Source organism: Ambystoma mexicanum, chromosome 2q, assembly GCF_040938575.1.
Source record: "Ambystoma mexicanum isolate Mex_15411 chromosome 2q, UKY_AmexF1_1, whole genome shotgun sequence".
Classification (NCBI taxonomy): domain Eukaryota; kingdom Metazoa; phylum Chordata; class Amphibia; order Caudata; family Ambystomatidae; genus Ambystoma; species Ambystoma mexicanum.
In genome coordinates this window covers 169,643,054-169,665,746 of record NC_090924.1, presented here as the reverse complement: position 1 = coordinate 169,665,746, position 22,693 = coordinate 169,643,054, and positions in this window count along the sequence as shown.

The window sequence follows — 22,693 nt, the reverse complement described above, 5'->3', positions numbered from 1 at the left end:
TAAGTAAATGAATAACAGAAATATATTATCAATACACCATTCTACAATGTGCAACCTTGTTCATAAATTATACAATGCTAAAAGTCTCACTCTAGAACTACACAAACTCAGTTACAGTCTCCTAAATAGAACAGCACAAGAAGTGCTGAGACAAATAGAGGACATAAAAAAGTAAATATTTTGGAACTGAAGGAGAATTGCAAAACACAATTAACTTAGAAAATAATAACCAAACACTTTCAAACACTAACCTTCTTACAAACACATACAAAAAAGAAATTGCAAAGTTTGAAAACATGTATGCAGAAAAGTAAGTTTCTGTTTTTGCAAAAATGTATATAAGAAAAGTACAAACATTGTAGATATGTCCTACAAGGTAGAAGGGAATGAGGAATCACAATGGTTCCAATTGCTCTTGTAATTAACAGCAGACAATAAATACAACATAATATATCCCTTAATAGTTTGCACATACTGCAATAAGCTTGATGATAACCAAATGCCATTTCAAACTATCAATAATAATTATAAATATTTCCAGTGCACCCTTTCCAAGCTATAATATGGTTGCAGCCCAAGACTGCCAAACTGACTCCATCAGGATGACTCAAAGGTGTTTGTGGCAATACAGTATATTTACCATTAGAGCTTACTGAAAATCTGGAAACACTAGGAGTAGGGTGACCAGTACATCAATCTTTGATTATGCTAGTTAATATTGTTCCAATACAAGACGCCAACACGCAGAAACAACTAGTTGACTTGAACAAAGGTAATGAAGCCCTAGAGTATCTCAAACAGAACAATGAATGCTACAAATATTTACATAGTTATTCATGGATTATTTGCGCTGAGAAAAACGGGATTTGTGCGCCATTCTTCCCACAAATCCCCATTTGTTAAGCAGGGATTTGCTGGCAGAATGGCGTACAAATCCCGTTTTTTTCAGCGCAAATAATCCATGAATTACCCCCATAATCATAGATGATAATTTAAATGAAACAACACAAATATATGAAGATACACCACAAACTGGTCAATTTGAATGTTTTGACCATATCACTATGTATAACATTCTTGACCAGTATGCAATTCACCCACTATATTCCAGAGACACCATGGAAGATGCATGAGAAACATATCAAATACATCAAGCCAAATAGTCTCCCATGAGTACATGGGGAAAAAGTTTAGAAGCACATTGTTTTCCATTACTCTAACCATGTATTCTGAAGATGCACGATACCGGCAACATTTTTTAATACATTTTGCATCTCTTGTTTGAATGTGAACTAGCAACTCTATGTTATGGAAATGCAGAGACACTAAAATCAGGAACCCACTATATGAACATGTCAGCTAGTGAACTCCTTCAAAAAGATAAAAGACAAAATGAAGTGTTGTAGTTAAGTGTTACAAATCTTGTGTCAAATATGCATGGTACAAATGAATACTGGCTCTGGCACCACGCTTATGTACACTGCATGTTGAGGAACCTAGGTCACCCCAAATGGTTTGTTACTCTCAGTTGTGCAGAACATGCATGGGATGACTTACATGAATTCCTATGCACTATAAGCCAGAGTAAAGAAGGAATAGGTATAAAAAGGTGCCAGAGAATTCTTTTCTCTAGATTCTGTAAATGTCTCAAGATACTTTCATCAGTGTTTTATTTCCATGTTACACTTCATCTGTAATAAAAAGTGTCCTCCACTTGCAGAAGAAGAACACTTCTTTTGGGGGAAAGAGCATCAGTCCAGAGGAGCACCACAAATCCACATGCTTTTTTAGATACAAAATGCTCCAAAATCTGGACACAACAGTGCTGACACTGTTTTAAAATGCATTGAAATGTACATTACCTGTGCCATCCCTTCAGAAGACATAATGACCTACGGACACAAATCTTATGTTTCCAATGACATAATTGTGGCAAATACTGCCATTGTTGATATAGAAACAGAGGGAAATACTTAAATAAATGATGTTTTTGATTCTCTGGACCAGTTTGTACCAACGGTCAAGTAAATAGTTTCATGTCTTCTGTTAGGCACAGTGTCAAAGTCAAATCTGCCAAAAACACATACAACATTAAAAGAGATGAAGCTTCTAAGCACATCAACGATTACAATACTATCATTACACTCTCATGGAATGCTAACATAGACATGCAATGCATTGCAGCCATTTCAACTGTAGTTGCAGATATGTCACAGCCAATCTCACGAAAACTGACAAAACTGAGCTAAAAGACTTCTGGGATGACATATCATCTGACAAATCTCTCTCTCAAAAATTGTACAGCTTTTGTATCAAAATGCTGTCACATAGAGAGTGCAGGTTCAATGAAGATGCAGATTGTGTAATAGGTACAGCCTTGTAGGGGAAATCTGAAACCTTCTCTGGCTCAACCTTCGTCCAGCTTCATTGCGAAAAAGATTACTAAAATCCTATCAAGAAATGTAATCTATAACTTCAGAAAAATCCCAACAGCCAAGACATCTTAAAAATAACCTGATTGACACATACTATCCAAACAGATGTACTGCTTTTGAAAACATGTGCTTGTGTGACATAGCAGAAAACTGTACATACAAATATAATATCATCCTAAATGAGACAGCTGACAAGTACTTAGTATTAAATTAATTGTGATGAAAGTCTAGTAAGACTTGGAAACACAGTCTAATTAACTATGTGAAATAGCTTTTAAAACTACAGAGCATAGATAGATTCATTCCATGGCCCACCTACAACTATTCCAACCTTAGAGAAAAGAGGAAGAATTGTTAGGTGACGATGACACATTTGAAGGTGCATTCAAGGCAATTGAAAATAGTATAACAAATGACAATGTTAAATGGTACAAATAAATGTTGGACAATGAATGCCAACACAAAGAAGAAATGGAAAGACAACTGGATAAAGACACTCCATAAGGGAGTCAACCATCTCTTACAGGAAGCCAAAAGCCACTTGGAGAACCACTCATTCAAAAGAAAGCAGAAATAGCAATGAATGAAGTCGAAAACACAATGTGTCAATCGAAACAACGTAAACAAGATTTATCAGTGCGCAAATCACAGTTAAATGATGAACAATTCACTGTTTACCTAGAAGTCACTGAAGAAATAGAACATGTATTTAAACATGGAAATGATAAATGCAGTTGTAAAAATTACAACTGTAGGAGTTGAAGCTGTTTCTGGAAAACCCTTCTCAATTCAAACAATCCAGAAATGTTCAGAAGACAACACATTTAATACCCTTTCAGCTGATTTGACAGCACCCACAGGTCTAACTGCTTAAAACATAGGACATGTAACTTTACACTGACTCCTCCACCTCCCAGTGGAACACCAAAACATTATTAGAATATTACAAATTGTCATCAGAAGCAGCAACTCAAGTTTGCAGAATTCTACAACAAATGAACGTCCTCCTAGTAGATTAACTAAGCATGATTTCCAACCTAATGCTTTCTTTAATGCATCTAAGAATGTAGGAAGCCCTAAAGACTGGATAAGAATAACTGGAGGAAAACATTTAATTGTATTTAGAGACCTTCTACAGTTCACACCAGTGACAAGGCAACCCATCGTCAAAACATTAGGTTACAAAAAATGCTGTACTGCACTCGGCAGCATAGGCAATGTGAATCTATGTGGTCATTTTCACTACAGACAACTTGCACAAAACATGCCTCAGTCTACAGAGCAAACAAATGCTCATGTTTTAAAGAGCATTAGAACTGGTGTGCTTACTGAACATGCACATTCTTCCTTGAAAAGTAGACCAATAAATGAGGTCAACACACATCTGCCCCTGATGTAATGGAACAATGAACACAACAAAATCAACAATGCATGTGTTTGATGCTAACCCTTGCAAACGGTGTCCAATTTAATGAAACCATGCTCATAAAAGAGATGCCACCCATTGTCCACATCAGCTGCATAGACAAGAGGTGCATGATATGACACTCCCTATGTGAACAAGAAACAGCATGAATAAATAACCTAGAAAAAGCTACCTCAAATACAGCTGGATTGGAAAAAGTATTAACTTCCAGCCTACAGCAGCGGAGCCGGGTGGGATGGGGGGGCACTTGCCCCCCATGGCTCCACCCTGGAGCTTGGTGCTCCCTCCTTGGCTCCCGCTGGGCTGTGATTAATTTCAATGTGGCTGTACTCCTGCACGCTCTGGTGCTGCAGCGACACCGGTGAGCACACATGTGAAACGCGACCCTGCCAGGTATTGCAGCTGCGGGGCGGGGACCAAATTGTGTGCCTTCCCTTAGGCTAATTTCCAATTCCTAAGTTTCAGTCCCACCACTGCACCCCTCTTTGCCCAGTTTGGCAAAATGGACAATATCATCCAGGCTAGAGTTTGATGTGGGTGCCAGTAGCACTGGCCTCGGGAGGGAAGGTGGAGGTGCTGATGCGTTGCCTGCAGCCTGATGCTCTCATCATGCTGAATGAAAATCGCACTATGGTGAGATAAGGACACAATGCCTCTGCAGTTTCGATTTACCCTACCAAGGCCAGACTATCTGGAGCCACAGCGGGGCACATTTGCTATAATTGTAGCAAATATGCCTGCGCATCCACCCCAGTTCATGTGACCACGTCCATGCACTAATTTCAGTCTGACTTAGCCAGCCAGCCCTGCCTGCCTGGAGTTGCCCATGTGCATTGTTGTGACAATGCCACTGCACTGCTGGCCTGCTGCCCTGCACTAGACTGTGCCATCGTGCCCACTGGCCTGGCCTGCTGCTGAGGCTGCTCCTGCAGCCCGGCTGCTGCCCGGCCCCATCATCGATTCAGGACCTCGTCCTCAAATTAGGGAGTGAGAGTAAGTATTTGTGTATTTTCTTGGTGATTTTTGCAACATTCTCTTTCTTCAAGTGTCCCTAGAAAGATGTTTGGTGGAGTGGATTCACAGCAGAAAACCTGGGTTGAAACCAATAAAAGCTCACATATGCGGGCTTCTCTTATTGAGGGTCCATAGAGGGCTGGTTTTGTATGTGCTTGCTACCTGTTGTATTTTAGTTAATGCAGGTGCAGAATGTCTTAAGCAGGCCAAAACTGGAGACCATGAAGCCTCTGTGGAAATAACTGTTTGGATGGATAGCTGATGAGTTAAGCACTCTACTCAGACGTTGATGGCCAAGTAGGACTAAGCAATATCACATTCCAGGGTTCATAAATTCAGTAATAAACGTGGTAGTAATAAAGTCAGTGGATGCACTCCCCAGCACTGAACAGTCGAGAGGTCACTGGCACTGCATCACTGTGCCTCTTCCCTTGGTAGTCTATTGGATTGGAATGGCTGTGCGCGATCGATCCACTGCGGAACGTTATGCGTGCATTGTAGGTGGGGAAGATAGGGTGGCTACTTTTGTGATCGATCCGGTTGCTGACCTGGCTGCATGCCCCCTGCTGCCTGCCCTGCGCCTTCTGTCCTCTGGACCCACAGGCCTGCATATCACTGCATAGCTGGTTCTTAGCCGCCTGAATTGCAAATGGGTCCCGCGCCTGTCGATAGCTTAGTGGGTGCAAGCGGGTGCATCATTCAGTCCTGGGCCTGCACTGGACCACTTTCATAGATGAGCACCATCAACCCAGATTACATACAATGCTGTGTCACTGAAACTTTGCACCAGTGTTAGTGCAATGTTAATTGGCATTAGGGCTAGTCTAGGGCAACAACAACATGCTTTTAATAAATGTTTGCACCAGGGCAAGGTTTGTCCTAGTGCTAATACTGTTCCCTATTGGCATTATGGAAAAAATCTCTAGTGCTCATACCGTGCAAAGTTCTGTAATACGACCCCAAGTGTTTGCACAGACAGAACTTTATGCAGCACCAAGTACACACTGCAAGAACTCTTGCATTGCGCTTGTTAACAGCAGCGTTATATTGTCCAGACATGGCAGTTTTTTAGTTTGCACTATTAGGTGACGCTTAGCATGTTGTTAAATGCACCTGCACCGGAGACCTGTGTGCAAGTGGAAAGTTGCATGTTGCGATGTGCACCTTCATGTCACACTTTATGTGAGTGACAGAAGGCAAAGCAATGAATTGTTGTTTTCATGATGTTATTTTCATTTTTTAGCTAGCCCGGTGGGCATCTCTCTTGCATTGTCAATTGAAATCGATCTCCGCTGGCCCTTTAATTGGTGCCCACCAGCTGGTGTGCTAATTGCAGCTTTATAGACACGTGCTATTCTATTACCCAACTGAAAGGAATTCATTTAATCGGCCTCACATATAAGGGCTATGCGAGACCTAGATTACAAACAGTGGACTTCGTACTAGCACAATTATATAGATCTCTGCACCAGATGCATGAACACAGCGAGCTATCTTACAGCAACAATGAAATGTCCTAGCAAGGGAAACAAGTCTGTAATGCTGTAAAGAATTCGAGTACTTAGGTCAAAGGTCATACACCTGTAGCTCTCAGACGTGCAGTGTAATCCGCAATCCCAATCATGCCCTTTCAATGAGTGGCCTCACTGCCGAATAGGGAAGCAAAAGGTGGCCCAAGACCAGGCCGATGGCATTTTTTGGGCAAAAGAACGGGTTCAAATAGAAAGAGCGGCGGTGTAACATTATTTAATGTGTATAAAAGAGCCCGGTTTTGACCTCCTTGATAGCATCAGCATTGGTTATATTAACTATGCGGACGATACCCAGGTGGTCCTGGGACGTATGATGATGACAATACAGCCAGAATAAATGGAATATGCAATCTAATCCAGGAGTGGATGAGTGTGAACTGATTGGCCCGAAATATAAATAAGACTGAGCTACTGATTGCAGGAACAAATCAGAGACTAAAAAGATTGGAAGACAGGTATGCTCAATTTAACATATCAGAATGTACGATAAACGTTAGTACATGGATGAAGACCTTGGGAGGTTTTTTTAGATGCAGAGCTCACCATGAGAAAGCTCATTTTACAAACTAAAGCTACATGTTCCTATATGACAAAGTTAATCAGACAAGTTAAACCATGCCTGTTCTCCCTAAAATATAGCCTCAGTAGCAACAACATCGGTAAACTCAAAACTCAATTATAGCCTACTAGTCGGGACATTGAAAGGCAACATCAAAACTCTCCAAACAGTACAGAATTGAGCTGCTAGAGCCGTTGTGGACTAGCTAGAACTGAGCATGTGACACAGGCAAGAAAATCATCCCACTGGTTGCCAGTGCATCACTATGTCAATCACAAAGTACTTTCACTGACATATAAGTGTTTTCATGGCAGTGCACCCATTTCTCTACAGCAGGACCTGAAGAAGACTTTAAGTACACGTCTTCTTCGATCCAATGCACTTGGAAATCTGATGGTGCCCCGATTTAATCTAAGAAATTATGAGGGGTGCCTGTTTTGACACCTGTGCATCAAATCTTTGGATCGCCATACACTTAGACGTAAAAAATCTTCTTAATCTTACAACTTTAAAAAAAGCTATAAAATCTTTTCTGTTTAGCGCTAAGGACTAGGCATATTTTTGGTATCAGGTAATATTATCCCCACCAATAATATCGCCATATATATGGTCGCCGGGAAAGGTCATAGGCGATATTATTGATGGGGATAATTTATGGGGTAAATGGGAGCAGGTGTTGTGGGGTGCCCCCCCGCCCCCTTTAAAAATATATAGGGGTTGTGTTGGTGTCCCCCTGCAGGTTTCATGGGTTAATATCACCACAAAAAAATGGCGTCATTCTTGTATGGCGATATTTTAGGGGCGATAATAACACATGGAACCATATTTTACTATCTTGACCAACATCTTTTAATTCAGCATCCCTTATTGTTCTGCTTCATTTGTTCTTTGTCCTTTGTTATGTGGCGCACTGAGGACTACACGGGCGTGTGGTGCATTATAAAAATCAAATAATAATAATTAAAATAATAATAACCGGAAGAAGGAAGAGTTCTGGTGGGAGGAGGGAGAATGGGCGTGAGGGGCATATACCCATCCCAATCAGGAGTTTCAGGCAAAGCGGGTGAACTGGTGGTGAACAGAGGTGTAGTAAATTAATTACAGGGACAAAATGAGGTGCCACACTGTAAGCTATGTTCATGAAATGTCATTGGTGGACTCAGGTGACTCAACACGAACATAACATTCCTTGGCTCTCATATATTAATAAATGCATCCCTTGACCCTTCTGTCATCTTGTATGGTAAGAAAGTATAAGCAAACTTATAATGCAACCCTTGTGACTAATAGACAAATGCTAGTGGTGTGAGTAGTTGCGAACAGAAGGCACATGATTTTAACAACTGTTGAGGGTACCGAGCCGTATCTGTTGCATAGTCATAAACCATGTGATCGGTGGGCACTGACAAGGGCTCGTTTTGATTCCCTTTGGCTTGGGGCACGGACCAAAAAATTGGCCAAATAACAAACAATCTATAGCTTGTCCGTGCTGCGATTGGTCCGAGGAGGACCTATTGAATTTTGTAATGTTTTGCCCGGCTTACCGAGATCTAAGAAGAAGAACAGTACTACAATTGCTTAGAAATGCTGTTTTTTCTCAGGTTAGACCAGATTTTTTCTATTTACTCGTGGCAGCTACTATCCCTGTGACTTGGGGATGTGTAGTTTACCTAAGAAATGCCTGGTATCGGCGGAACAAATATTTTGTATCTTGATTGTATGCCTGGAAAGCTAGGAAAACTTAAGAACAAATTGGCACTGGTGGAACATATATATGGTGATATTATTGGTGGGGATAATATTACCTGATACCAAAAATATGCCTAGTCCTTAGCGCTAAACAGAAAAGATTTTATAGCTTTTTTTAAAGTTGTAAGATTAAGAAGATTTTTTACATCTAAGTGTATGGCGATCCAAAGATTTGATGCACAGGTGTCAAAACAGGCACCCCTCATAATTTCTTAGATTAAATCGGGGCACCATCAGATTTCCAAGTGCATTGGATCGAAGAATGTGGGATGTTTTTACCCATGCATCCAAGCCCTACAATAAAACTGTGCAGTACTGGCATGGAAAACATCATGATGGCCAGAACTCCCCAGAGAGTGCACAGGGAAAACATGAAGAATAGGCTGCCACCCATTTTTGCCTATGTTGTGAGCACAGGAGGGCACTGCCTAAAACCACCAGTGGGCTACACACACAGTAGCCTGAAACCATTGGGAATGGCAATGCTGATTGCCAAAAAAGCAATTCAGCACTGTGGGGAATTCATTTTCTTAATCCCAAAAATGGTTGCATTACCAGTACTCACCACTATCAGAAAGCCGGCGTTTTAAAACCACCAGACTTTTGTGTAAAACTGAACAAATGAAACAAAACCAGACCAAGGAAAGACTTGCTAAGAGGTGGATACAATGTAAAACTATATTCTGAAATGACTTGAAGGAAGTAATTATTTAATGTATATGTAAAAATTGTAAGTGATTTAAACTGGGAACAAAAAGTGACATTTAGCTGAAACCTGGCTTAATGAAACTGAATTCTGCCTGACAACTACCCCCAACAGGAGTGAAACTGGATCAATAGCTGTGTCTGCCAGGCCTGGCTGCATCCTGAGGTCACATGGCCCTGTTTATTGAAAGGGGAGTGGCAGCTGGGGACTACAGGGAGTTGAACAAAGGCCTGTCCTGGACTCAGGCAAATGTTATATTTGGGGCGTCGTAAAAGTGGCTTCCTCTTAGGGGAAACTGGGAGGGGCAGTGCCTCTGCTACCAGCTGAGCTTGGGGGAAGTGGATAAACCAGTTATTCCACCCTGTGATGTGGGAAGCCACATCCCTTTTTGACCAGGGCATAATTTTAAAAAGATAGATAACTCATAGTGCGGACTTGTCAGAATTATATAAGTAATATCATTATTTTTGTGATTTTCTGTAAACATTTTGAGAGGCGTTAGGACCCTGTGGTGTATTCTGGGGGGTTGCTAGCGGAAAATAGGGTCTCACTCCAAATGTCTGCATGTTAAAAATCTGACACTTCATCAATTAATGTCCATACTCCTTGCGCACATGTGTGTAATTTTGGGTAAATGTCCGATATTGCAAAACCAGTTAAATAGCGCAAAATGTTGTCATTTTCTAATGCAAGCCCCCAGGAAGATCAAAGGCGGACAAGCATGGACCATAAGGAATATATAATGTGCACATGTAATTCAACAAATTGTATACCTGGGAAGGATGTATTTGAATCAAATATAGATTTGTAGGCAAACTGACCAGGGGAGGTTCCTCTGACCATAAAACCTACAGCATCACTCTGACTCACATTCCTTCCCCCAATCATGGGAGAGGGGAGAATTGGGCCAATGACAAGTAGAGAGGGGCAGGCTTAGCTAGGCCCAGGCACACACCCATTTTCAAAACACATAAAAAGAGACTGCTGGGACAGGTAGAGACATTCAATTCCATTTGCTGCGGAGCATGCTGACCGACGACTTCACATCCAGAGATCCAGACTTCAAATCCATCAATCTCCAGAACCTGTAGCAGTACCCAGAAAGCAGTGTTACATCCAGAATCCAGAGAGGCTAGACCAGCAGAGCAGAGCTGACCCAGATCACTGTGAAGTGCCGAGTCCAGAACCGGAGTCCAGTCCAAAACCTGACCAGATCCGTGGCGAAGCCTATTTCAAATTTATATTGTGAGTACCTAGCAGAACTGTGCAGAACCAATCTCTTAGTTAAAATAATCTAATCCAAACTATTTTAACCTAAGTAGAACAGCCTCCTAGAAATCGTGTCATCTTTCATTTGTAAAGATGCACAACTGTCACCTGTCAATTCTGAAGCTGTCACCTGTCATTTTGAGTTTACTTTAAATCCGAAAAACTACCTTTATTTAATCGTCCGTATCTCTGGAACCGTTTGGGTTAGGAACGAAATTTACCTTTCCTCTGAAACTTTACAACTTTCCAGCTTTCCAACGAACCTAGAACCGACTTGTTACTCCTTATACTTTTGCCGCAATCGTGAGACACGCACTCGTGAAATTTACCGCGATTTGCGATTTTGGCTCAATTTCTCCACTTGTCAAAATAGCAGCTCCATTCTTCCTTTTGTTAAATTCCGTTTGCAACTTGGTAATAACTCATAGAGCATTGCTAAAGTGAGCCTGAACTAATACCAACACGCATCTCCCACTCACCCTGAATCTCTAGAGGGAATTAAAATCAGTTTTCCCATCCATTGCCATCACATTTAAAAAGCATTTTGGGCCTGTGTTTCAAACTCCTACCTATTTCCTCTATGCTTGCTGGGGGGGAACTGAATTTCGTATTGTCTTTGATTGCATTCCTGAGAACTGTGTGCTCCTCTTTCCATCTCCTTCAATTTCTTACATTGCATAGGGGAGGGGGGTGAATTGCCAGAGAAAAAGTGATTATCTTATCTTTTGCTAAAATCATATCAAGTATTTCTGTACTGCATTTTATTCCTCATTGCTTTTCCCTTGAAACCATGAAAATATTTTTGCTACTTTATCCATCCTATACTAACTCCTCATTGATTGTAAAGAAGTGTGCTAGTGCCAGATTACCCACTGTTGATCAACATCATATGTCTAAGTGTACTGTCAGATATTAATTTATTATAAAGTGTGATATATATATATTGTTTAAATTCTCAAATAAACCTTTTAAACTTGCAAAACAGAACTACTTCTTGGCTCAGTGGGGTCAGGAGAATTCTAAGAGAGGGGTGTTATATAGGGGTAGTCATCCAGAACTCATGAATTGGACATAAAGATATATCAATAAGGGTTTCCATTCAGTATCCCAGACTAGGCATTGACTTAGCTGTAGTGTTGAATTGAATCCTCTTACAAATTGGGGGCTCGTAGCTGGGGATTCTGGATTAGATCCGGTCGGATCACCACGCTGTGTTACGCTGTAAGGCACTCCTCAAAGGAACGCTCTAAGAAAACGGTCTGTTTTGCAAAAATAAAATAAAAACTTCTGTAAGTCAGGAAGGAACTCAAATTCCAGAATGACGACACTGGTAGACATCAAAATAGCCAGAGAGCACTTCTTACATAAGCTATTTGTGAGAGGTGAGTGGACTCATCAGGACCAAACGGTCTGGTTGCAGGCAATCGCGCAACAGGTCACTGAAACAGGGTCAGATATATGGGGAGATCAGGGTCCCCTACATGTGGCCCTGAGTGAACTATATATGGCCCTTAAAGCCAAATATGAACATAATAAGATTGCCAGGATAGCGGCATATTTGTACCTATATATGGGAGCCATGCAGGACAAATGTGCTGAAGGCCAAGAACTGGCAAAATAGGCAACAGATGGCGTTAGAGAAGGCCCAATCTGATCTGGACTCTTCTGAGCAGAGGCTACTCAGGAGCCAGGAGTCAGAAAAGGACAGCAGACAGTACATCACTAAAATAAAGGAGGATATGGATCTGCTGCAACAGGAAAAGGCGGACCAGGATACCAGATTTCTGGCCTTGCAGAAGGAGTATCAAGAAAGTTTGGACTCCCTACTGCAGAGCCAGAAAAAGCTGGAGCAACAATTAGACTTCAATAGGGCATGTGCCGAGCAGGTAGTCACCCTGCAAAGCCACCTAGATAGGGAGAAGGCAGAGAGCAATAAACTGATTTTGAAAGACCTGGATACCCAGGCAGAGTTTGACCAGGAGCGCCAGAAAGCTGGTGCCTTCCAAAGGCAAAGGGACAACCTGGCGGCACAGATGCAGGCTCTTAGTCAGGAAAGGGATACCTTAGGCCAGGAAGTCTGCCACTTAAAAAGGAAAATGGAAGAAAATCACCTGGCCCTCCAGGGACTGGGTGACCTCCAAAAAGAACACCAGAACTTGTTACAGCACACCAGGAGGGTGGGGGAGGCTCTGGCAAGAAAGGAGCAGGCCAGTAGGGATGGGACTCAGGAGGTAACCCTCCTGCAGCAGAGACTGGCCCAGTACTCCAGGACCAATCAGGAGGCACCGAGAGAAAATGAGGCTCTCTGTCAGCACAGATAGGCTCCAGAAACAGGTAGCCATGCAGGAGAGACTGATAGAGTCTAGTAAGGCCTTAACTGAGGAACTGAAAGCGCAGGCTCTTGCATTGCAACAGGAAGCAGGGGCGGATAGAGATGAGGTTCGCTGGGAAAGAGAAACTCCTGAGCATAACCTCAGGAGCCCTAGTACCAGAGGCCTTCATCTCTCCCAGTCAATGGACTCTGCCACCCCCATGTCCCCTCGCGCACATGAGCCCAGGGCCACGGAGATGGCAGATTACTATCCAGCTAGAAGTATGGGGCTCATAGGCCAGTACCTCCCAGGAATGGATGGGCGGGCATCCGGGTATGGGCACCCAAGCACAGTGCAATTTAGTGGGGAACCCCAGGAGAGTAGGCCCATTAAGGGCATCCTGAAAACCTCTGCCCAGTTAGGTCAGTGGGGGGGTACCCATCAAATCCTGGCAGCAAGGAGGGGTCTGAAGACTCCTCTGAGCATTACAGGACACAGGAGACCAGGTCCCCGCATTCTGCCAGCCATTCCCAGGCTCGCAGAATCTGGGAAAACCTGGAAGGTCAGACGGGCACCTCTGGGAGCAGTGCTTCTGAGTCGGAGGATGAATGGACCAGGGTTACCCGAACCAAAAAGGCCAATAAGGCAAAAAAGGGCCTTGCTTAAGGACCCCTTAAAGCAGATCAAGGCAATCAGGAGTGTCATCACTCCTTATCATAAGAACGCCAAGTATTCCGTTTGGGAACACTTGGAGCTCTATGAGCAAATGATGGAGACTTTCCATTTGAAGGACAGCAGTAGCTGCATCCAGTACGTCAAATGGACATTCTCCCCAGAATACTCCAGTTTCTTTGCGGGCTGGAGGACCAAAATCATTTGAGATGGTCCACCTATAAGGCGGCCATCTTGAAACATTTTTCTGTTCACAGAAATCCTCAAGAGGCTCGCAAGGCAGCCTACAATTTGCAATGTGGGGAGGATCAGGCCCCACAAGAGTTTGTGCAAGAATTAAAGCGTGCTTTTGCGCTGACCACCAGAAGGGTGCGCACGGATAGCAGAGAATTTATCAATAAGTTTTTCCATGCCTTACCCAAATACATAATGACCCAGCTTGTGAGAGATTTTCATGAGAAAAGATCTTTAGACTGGGTCATTGAACAGGCTACCCGGATCTATGAGGTGCAGAAGCCCATCGAAAATAAAAATAATGCGCCGAAAAACCCCAAAACCAACAGCACCCCTGCTGCTGCCAAGGTGGCAGAGGTAAAGGTTGCCCCCATTTTAGATTTGGAGATGGGGGGGCCTAAAAACCTGCCTGCACCAAATAATTCACAGCCCAGAAGGCCCTCGGGCCAGTCACAGACAGGGAGTCGAGGAGGTAGTCCCACAAATGGGGTCCCCCGCCCCCCTCACTATGTAAGTCCCCGTTACAAGGGAAACCGACCAATCCTGGGTTATGTGTGGACTCCTCCAGCCCAAGGGGGGATCCAGCCATGCACCTGACCCGGGGAACTTCCCTCCTAACTACTCCCAGGAGGGCAGAAATTCACCAAATCCTGGGCAGAACTTTTTCCCCGGGTATCCACCCAATTTCCAGCCCCAAAATCATCCATCCTTCTTTCCCCAATTCCCTGAGCCCAGACAACCTAATCCGGGAGAGTGGAGGCCAAAGGTGGAGGGGTACCAAAATCTTCCCAACCAGGGGTACTACCAGAGAAGGGATAGCTACCCTTCCCGGGATCAGCCCATGGGAGAAAATAGAGCCCCGTATCAGCCTGAGCGGGTTTCACAACTTGAGCGCCAGGTCCAAAATATGGCACGTAATCTGGGTCACATACTGAGGGCTCAACAGAACCCTCAGATGAGCATGCCACCGCAGAATGCCCCAAACTCTGGACTCGGTGCTCCAGAACAATGACGGGGGCAGCACCCCGATAACCCACCGGTTCCCAGGGAGGAGGCACAAGAGGAAGGGGGGTGTAAAGCCTTGGAGGAAGCTTCCTTCCCAACTTGTAAACAGCCCCTGGAAAACCAGGAACCGGAAACAAAATCTCCTACCCCTGAAAGTCTGCCACCCAAGGAGCAGAGAGGAGGTAGGAGAAACAAAGGACCCAAACAGACCCACTTTGTGGAGGAGGTACAGGTCTTCCAATTTGAGGGAGAGGGATCCTCAGAAGATCCTGGGAAAAGGATCTTCTCCTTCAGAGATGGGGGAACTCCTCCCAAGGGATGCCAATTCAGACTGGGGAGATGTGGAGACTGAGCTACCGCCGCCCATCATCTCATCCCAGAACCGACAATACCGAAATCCCCTGGTTCAAACCCATCCTGATGACTGCCTCCAAAAAGGGCGGGGCAGCCCAGAACCGGAACCAGGGGAACCCACAATGGCTCTGATCTCCAGTTGCCAACTTTTTCTTTCAGATTCTCAAGGCTCTCCACAGAATTCTGCCCAAATCTCTTCGCTAGCAATGTCCAAAACCAGAAAGTTAGCCCACCAGTTGTCCAAAAATGTGCATTATCTGTGCCCCCTTGAGGAGAAGGAGGGAAGATACTATGCCCCGGTACAAGTACATGGGCAGGGTAAAATTTTGGAACTGGTGGACACTGGATCCCAAGCTACCCTTCTGTCCAAAAGGGCCTTTGAGGAAATAAATGCAGGAAGGGGGGAGAATTACCGAATTCCTCTCACCTCTCTTACTGGACAACTGCAGAACTTTGACGGGAAGGAAATTCCTGTTGAGGGGACTGCAGACTTGGACATTAAAATTGGGCGACACAAGGTGAAACACCCGGTCATAGTAGTGACTCCAGAGGGCACCCCTTGTTTACTAGGGAATGACCTCCTGAGAAGGTTGTCACCACTAATAGATTGCGTAAACAAGGTCCTCTGGACCCAGACTAGCCGACCAATAAAATTAAAACAGAGTGTCAACCATGTTAGTTTAAACGGCACCTGCCACATGGTTGAACAAAAATCTGACCAAGTAGAATTTCACTTCCAAAACAACCAAATTCCAGACGTGACAGTAATAGCAGTAGGACAACAGAATGGTGATGGGGGGTCCTCTCTATTTCTGAAAATCAACCTTCCTTCCAGTTTAAGGTGGTATTCCACACTGGAAGGAAACACCCTGAAATTCTTTACTAATCCACAATCAGAAACTCCCACTCCTATAGTCCAGAAAGATGTGAAGTCAGCTCAGAGCCTGGCTGATATTCAGCAAATTGGAGAGCAGTTGTTCATCCCTGTTCAGTTAAATGATGGGAAGGACTCTGTTCTCGCTCGAGTGTGTGTGAACAATGGTAAGAGCTTCATCAGCGAAGCCATGTTCCGCCAACTCCCAAAAGATCCAGCCATTCCCACATTCAAACTGATAGACAAATGGGAAATGGACCTGGAAGCACCTAATTCCAAACATCTCCTGCCAAGCAGGTGTATGCTCAAAATCTCCATTGGCAACAAGAGCATAGTCCATAATTGTTGGGTCGTGCGAGACGTCACTGCCACCTTTTACTTAGGCAGTGACATTCTCAATCGCTTTGCCATTAGTTTGGACCTAATAAACTTCAAAGCTTGGTCCCGATTAGCTGATAATCCCATGGGCTTTGATGATCCAGAAAAAGCATTTAGGTCAGCTCAATTGCTACCTTATGCAGTTGAAATTCAGATCAAAGAGGAAGTCACCATGCCAGAAAGGACCCGACAATTCTCCCTGGAAGTGAAAGTTAAAAGAGGAGAAAAATTGCAAAACCCTGATGCTTATATACATCTAAATGCTTCTCTCCAACAGCAAGGGTTGGGGGTAAACCCAACACCATTAGTCAACATAGAACATGACACCATTCCAATAGAGGTGGATAACAGCGACTTAAAGAGTATTACTCTAGCCGCAGGCACCATTATTGGAATGGCGATTGATGACCGACATTTCTCCATTGATTTAGGAAATGAACTGTTAGGACTAATCCCCAAGGACTGTTTTGACAGTGACAGTGAGGACAATACAACACCAGACAGGATTTTCACCCGGCATGTGGGGAACTTCCTGGTGTACACTTCTTGCCCTTATGGTAAGGAAGATGTGACTTGTGACTTCAGGAGGGATGAGGTGATTTTCCAGGTCCATGAAGGCTACCTTTCCCACCTGAAGCCTCCAGTCCAAATCAGCACTCTGACCAGGGACTTCTCCACCCAGCTGGAGGAGGCCGCTGAGATAGCCAAACCAGAAGTCTTCCAGGCTTCAGGCAGATGTTGGAAGAGAGAGTCAACCTAGCTGATGCCTGTGTGACTCTGGAACAGAAGCAAAAGTTGAAACAAGTTTTCTTGGATTTCCAAGATCTCTTTGCGGTAGACTCATATGACTGTGGTCGCACCGACATCCACACAACAACAATTCTCATGGACCCTGTAATGACTCCAGTGTTTGTGAAACAATATTGTTTGCCTCTCGCATCCATGGAGTCCCTTACTGAAATAATTAAGAACCTTCAGTCCCTGGGAATAATACGTCCAGTACACAGCACCTTCAATAATCCGGTGCTGGGAATATTGAAGCCAATGGCCAGTGGAGACTCTGCGCCGACCTTAGGGAGCTCAACAAACGGGTCCATACTTCCCGATGGCCTCTGCCCTACATTGACCAAGGGCTGGCCCAGATTCAAGGGTCACAAGTATTCACTGCAATAGACCTAACCAATGGATACTGGACCATGCCTGTCAGTAGGGAGGACCAATACAAACTGGCTTTTACCTTTGGGGGCCAGCAGTACACCTGGACCCGGACTCCCTTCGGATACCTCAACTCCGGCAATGAATTCAACATCTTCCTACATAAGGCCATGCCCGACCTGGGTACGAGGGGTAACCTGGCTTATGTAGATGATGTCCTCATCAAAAGTTCATCTGTGGAGGAACACATAGCGGAGATCCGTTATGTTCTGACACAGTTGAGGGCTGCCGGAGCAAAACTTTCCTTTCAGAAAGCACAGTGGTGTAGAACCCGTGTTAATTTCTTGGGGCATGAGATTACTCCTCAGGGTCTCTGTCCCCAAGAAAAGAAAGTGGAAGCACTCCAGAAACTGAAAGACCCCACAACTCTGCGGGAACTAAGGAGCCTCCTTGGACTGACTAATTACAGCAGAAAGTTCATTGAAGGCTACGCAGAGATCACTAGACCCCTGATTCATCTCTTGAAGGGGGGGGGGTCAAGTGGGAATGGGGTCCAGAACAATCCGAGGCGGTAAGACAACTCAAAAGAAGCCTCTCACAAGCGCCTTGCCTAGCTTACCCTGTCAGAAACAAGGAGTTCTTCCTGGAGACGGGGTTCTCTAATAAGTGCTTGACGGCAGTATTATACCAAAAGCATGACAAGGTCAATAAAGTAATCTCCTATGTGAGCAAAACTTTATCCTCTTTGGAGGAAAAATTCAACGATTGTGAGAAGGCACTCCTGGCAACGGTGTGGGCATTGAAGAATTACCGCCCATTTATCCAGGTGGAACACATCATAGTGGAGACTCCACACCAGCCTCTGCAATATCTCCAAAGTGACAGAATCCGGGCCGGAAATGTGAGTAATTCCCGAATTACTTCCTGGATTCTGTCAATGCAAGGCTTTCCTGTGGAGGTCAGATATGGCCAAAACAAGAAGAGTCTCCTCGCGCAAGGTCTGGCTGACTTGCATGATTGTGCCAGAGAAAACTGTCTCGAGGACGAAAGTCTAAAAATCAAGGACAACATGGAGGCATACCTTAATTCCCCACACAAAGTCTTTGAAGAAGACAAGTGTGAGGGAATGCCCACTGTCTATGTGGATGGATGCTCTTACCATGTTGACAACGACGGGGAGAAAGAACTGGTGGCTGGCGTAGGGAATGCATGGGTGAAGGAGTTCCCAGAACCCTCCGCTGGATACAAAATTGGTCCCCGAAGTAGTCAGGTGGCAGAATTGATGGCTGTGCATCAGGCCATCCTCACTGCTGTCCAACATCAACTCCACGAACTGGTCATAATCACAGATTCGGATTATGTACGGAACGGGTTCGTGGAGCACCTGGTTAATTGGAAAACCAGAGGCATGTTATGTGCTAATAAAAAACCCTTGAAACATGGGAAGTTAATCCAAAACATTGATGATCTGGTCACCTCAAATGGGATGACCATCTACTGGAAGAAGATCAAGGGTCATTCCAAAGTAGAGGGACCAGACAAAACTGGAAATGACTTAGCTGATCAGCTGGCCAAAACCGGGGCCATCCAAGGGGATCTAATCGAAATAGAGTCCCTGTTGGGGGAAATCCAGGTCACCGCTATCACTAGGTCCCAGACAAATACTCACAATGATCTTTCAACTGCACAATGGAGTAAGGAGACCCCTGATGCTGATTTGATTACAGCTCAGAAGGGGGATCCAATTATTGGTAAGTTTTACCAACACCTTGAGGACCCTGAGAACTTTTCCCCTGACGGATACCGATTACATTGGGAAAGAGGACCTAAGAGTGTTGATGTAATGTCCAAAAATGTTCAGAATCCAAGACGGTTTGCTGGTAAGGAAATCCAAAGCTGGCCACGATCAGTGGGTGGTTCCTACCTCATTCCGAAGCCTGATGTTAAGTCACGCCCATGATGCGGCCACCGCCGGTTATAGGGGGTTTCACACAACACTGGAAATCTTAAGAGAGGTTGCATACTGGCCACACATGGGGCAGGACCTCGACCAATACTTGAAGGGGTGTCTTGTGTGTGCACAATTTCAGCCATCATCCCTCACACACCGGGCGCCTCTCCAAAAGAGGGGCATGACACTGCCATGGTCAGATTTTCAAATCGACTTTGTAGGCCCTGTGATTCGCTCGTCTAGAGGAAACAAGTACATGTTGACCGTTACATGCTTGTTTACCAAGTGGGTGGAATGTCTCCCGGCCCCAAACTGCAAGGCAGAAACAGCAGCTGCCCTGATGATTAACCACATCTTTTCCCGTTTTGGTCTACCTCAAAGGATTGAGTCAGACAGGGGTAGCCACTTCACCAGTGAAGTAATGACAAAGATGTGGGAGATACTGGGGGTCAAAAGAAAGCTACATATTGCTTACCGGCCAGCTTCTTCTGGAGCAGTGGAGAGATATAACCGAACCATTGTGAGCATCTTAAAAAAGTTTGTGGCAGATTCTGGGCCAAGTTGGGATATCCGATTACCTCTGGTCCTAATGGCCATCAGATCTACCCCTTCATCTGCAACCAAAATGTCACCATTTGAGTTGAGGACTGGACGCAAGATGGTGCTTCTCCAGCATTTGCTCTACAAAACCCAAGAGCAAACGTTGATAAATGCCTCCACAACTCATGAGTATGGGGAGAATTTAAGGAAACACCTTCAGCATGCTTTTGCCTATGCTCAGCGGAATCTAGAAAGATCAGCCGAGAGCATGAAGACCCTCTATGATTTAAAAACTACCCGAAAGGAATATAAGGTGGGTGATCGGGTCTATCTATACAATTTCCAAAGGAACCAGGCCAAACAGCGAAAATTCTTGCCTACATGGAAGGGACCGTTTGATATTATAGACAAGATCTCCCCTGTTGCCTATAAGATCTGCATCCCCAAAGGCAGTCTGGCGGAAGGGGAAGACAAGTGGGTCCATAGTAACCAGCTAAAGTGTTGCCATCCCAGGCACGCTTTGTAGCAACTGGAGGAGTCCTCTGCAATACCAGAGGGGACCGCTCCAGATTAATTCAGTTCCAACCCTAAAATATCACACATATAGTCTCTAAAATATTATACTCTTGTAAGCCACTGTCTTTGAATGATAACTTGTATTTCAAAAGTAAAATGTTAGGTATGTTAAAGTATAAAATGTATATGTCTGCCACACCATTAGTAGTGATGGAAAAATGTCTACGAATAGGTATTGCCGCTTTTCCTTTGTCGTCCTTGGAGAAAGAAAACCTGGAGACTGGCCAAGGGGGACGATCCGGAGACCGGGAGCAGAGACCAAAGGGGCCCGGGGTACTGCCCAATCCTCCCATCAGGACCAGCAAGGAGAACTGATTGATCGACTGGAGGGAGGAAAAGATGCTGAACTGTGCCACCTATGGAATTGGAAGAAGAGGAGGCGAACATCCCAGATCTTGCGAGTTCCATCAGTGAAAGGACAGAATGGCCATCGCAAGAGGGGGGGCTTGTGGGATATTTTTACCCATGCATCCAAGCCCTACAATAAAACTGTGCAGTACTGGCATGGAAAACATCATGATGGCCAGAACTCCCCAGAGAGTGCACAGGGAAAACATGAAGAATAGGCTGCCACCCATTTTTGCCTATGTTGTGAGCACAGGAGGGCACTGCCTAAAACAACCAGTGGGCTACACACACAGTAGCCTGAAACCATTGGGAATGGCAATGCTGATTGCCAAAAAAGCAACTCAGAACTGTGGGGAATTAATTTTCTTAATCCCAAAAATGGTTGCATTACCAGTACTCACCACTATCAGAAAGCCGACGTTTTAAAACCACCAGACTTTTGTGTAAAACTGAACAAATGAAACAAAACAAGACCAAGGAAAGACTTGCTAAGAGGTGGATACAATGTAAAACTATATTCTGAAATGACTTGAAGGAAGTAATTATTTAATGTATATGTAAAAATTGTAAGTGATTTAAACTGGGAACAACAAGTGACCTTTAGCTGAAACCTGGCTTAATGAAACTGAATTCTGCCTGACAACTACCCCCGACAGGAGTGAAACTGGATCAACAGATGTGTCTGCCAGGCCTGGCTGCATCCTGAGGTCACATGGCCCTGTTGATTGAAAGGGGAGTGGCAGCTGGGGACTACAGGGAGTTGAACAAAGGCCTGTCCTGGACTCAGGTAAATGTTATATTGGGGGCGTCGTAAAAGTGGCTTCATCTTAGGGAAAACTGGGAGGGGCAGTGCCTCTGCTAGCAGCTGAGCTTGGGGGAAGTGGATAAACCAGTTATTCCACCCTGTGATGTGGGAAGCAACACCCCTTTTTGACCAGGGCATAATTTTAAAAAGATAGATAACTCATAGTGCGGACTTGTCAGAATTATATAAGTAATATCATTATTTTTGTGATTTTTCTGTGAACATTTTGAGAGGTGTTAGGACCCTGTGGTGTATTCTGGGGGGTTGCTAGCGGAAAATAGGGTCTCACTCCAAATGTCTGCATGTTAAAAATCTGACACTTCATCAATTAATGTCCATACTCCTTGCGCACATGTGTGTAATTTTGGGTAAATGTCCGATATTGCAAAACCAGTTAAAAAGCGCAAAATGTTGTCATTTTTGAATGCAAGCCCCCAGGAAGATCAGAGGCGGACAAGCATGGACCATAAGGAATATATAATGTGCACATGTAATTTCAACAAATTGTATATCTGGGAAGGATGTATTTGAATCAAATATAGATTTGTGGGCAAACTGATCAGGGGAGGTTCCTCTGACCATAAAACCTACAGCGTCACTCTGACTCACATTCCTTCCCCCAATCATGGGAGAGGGGAGAATTGGGCCAATGACAAGTAGAGAGGGGCAGGCTTAGCTAGGCCCAGGCACACACCCATTTTCAAAACACATAAAAAGAGACTGCTGGGACAGGTAAAGACATTCAATTCCATTCGCTGCGGAGCATGCGGACCGACGACTTCAGATCCAGAGATCCAGA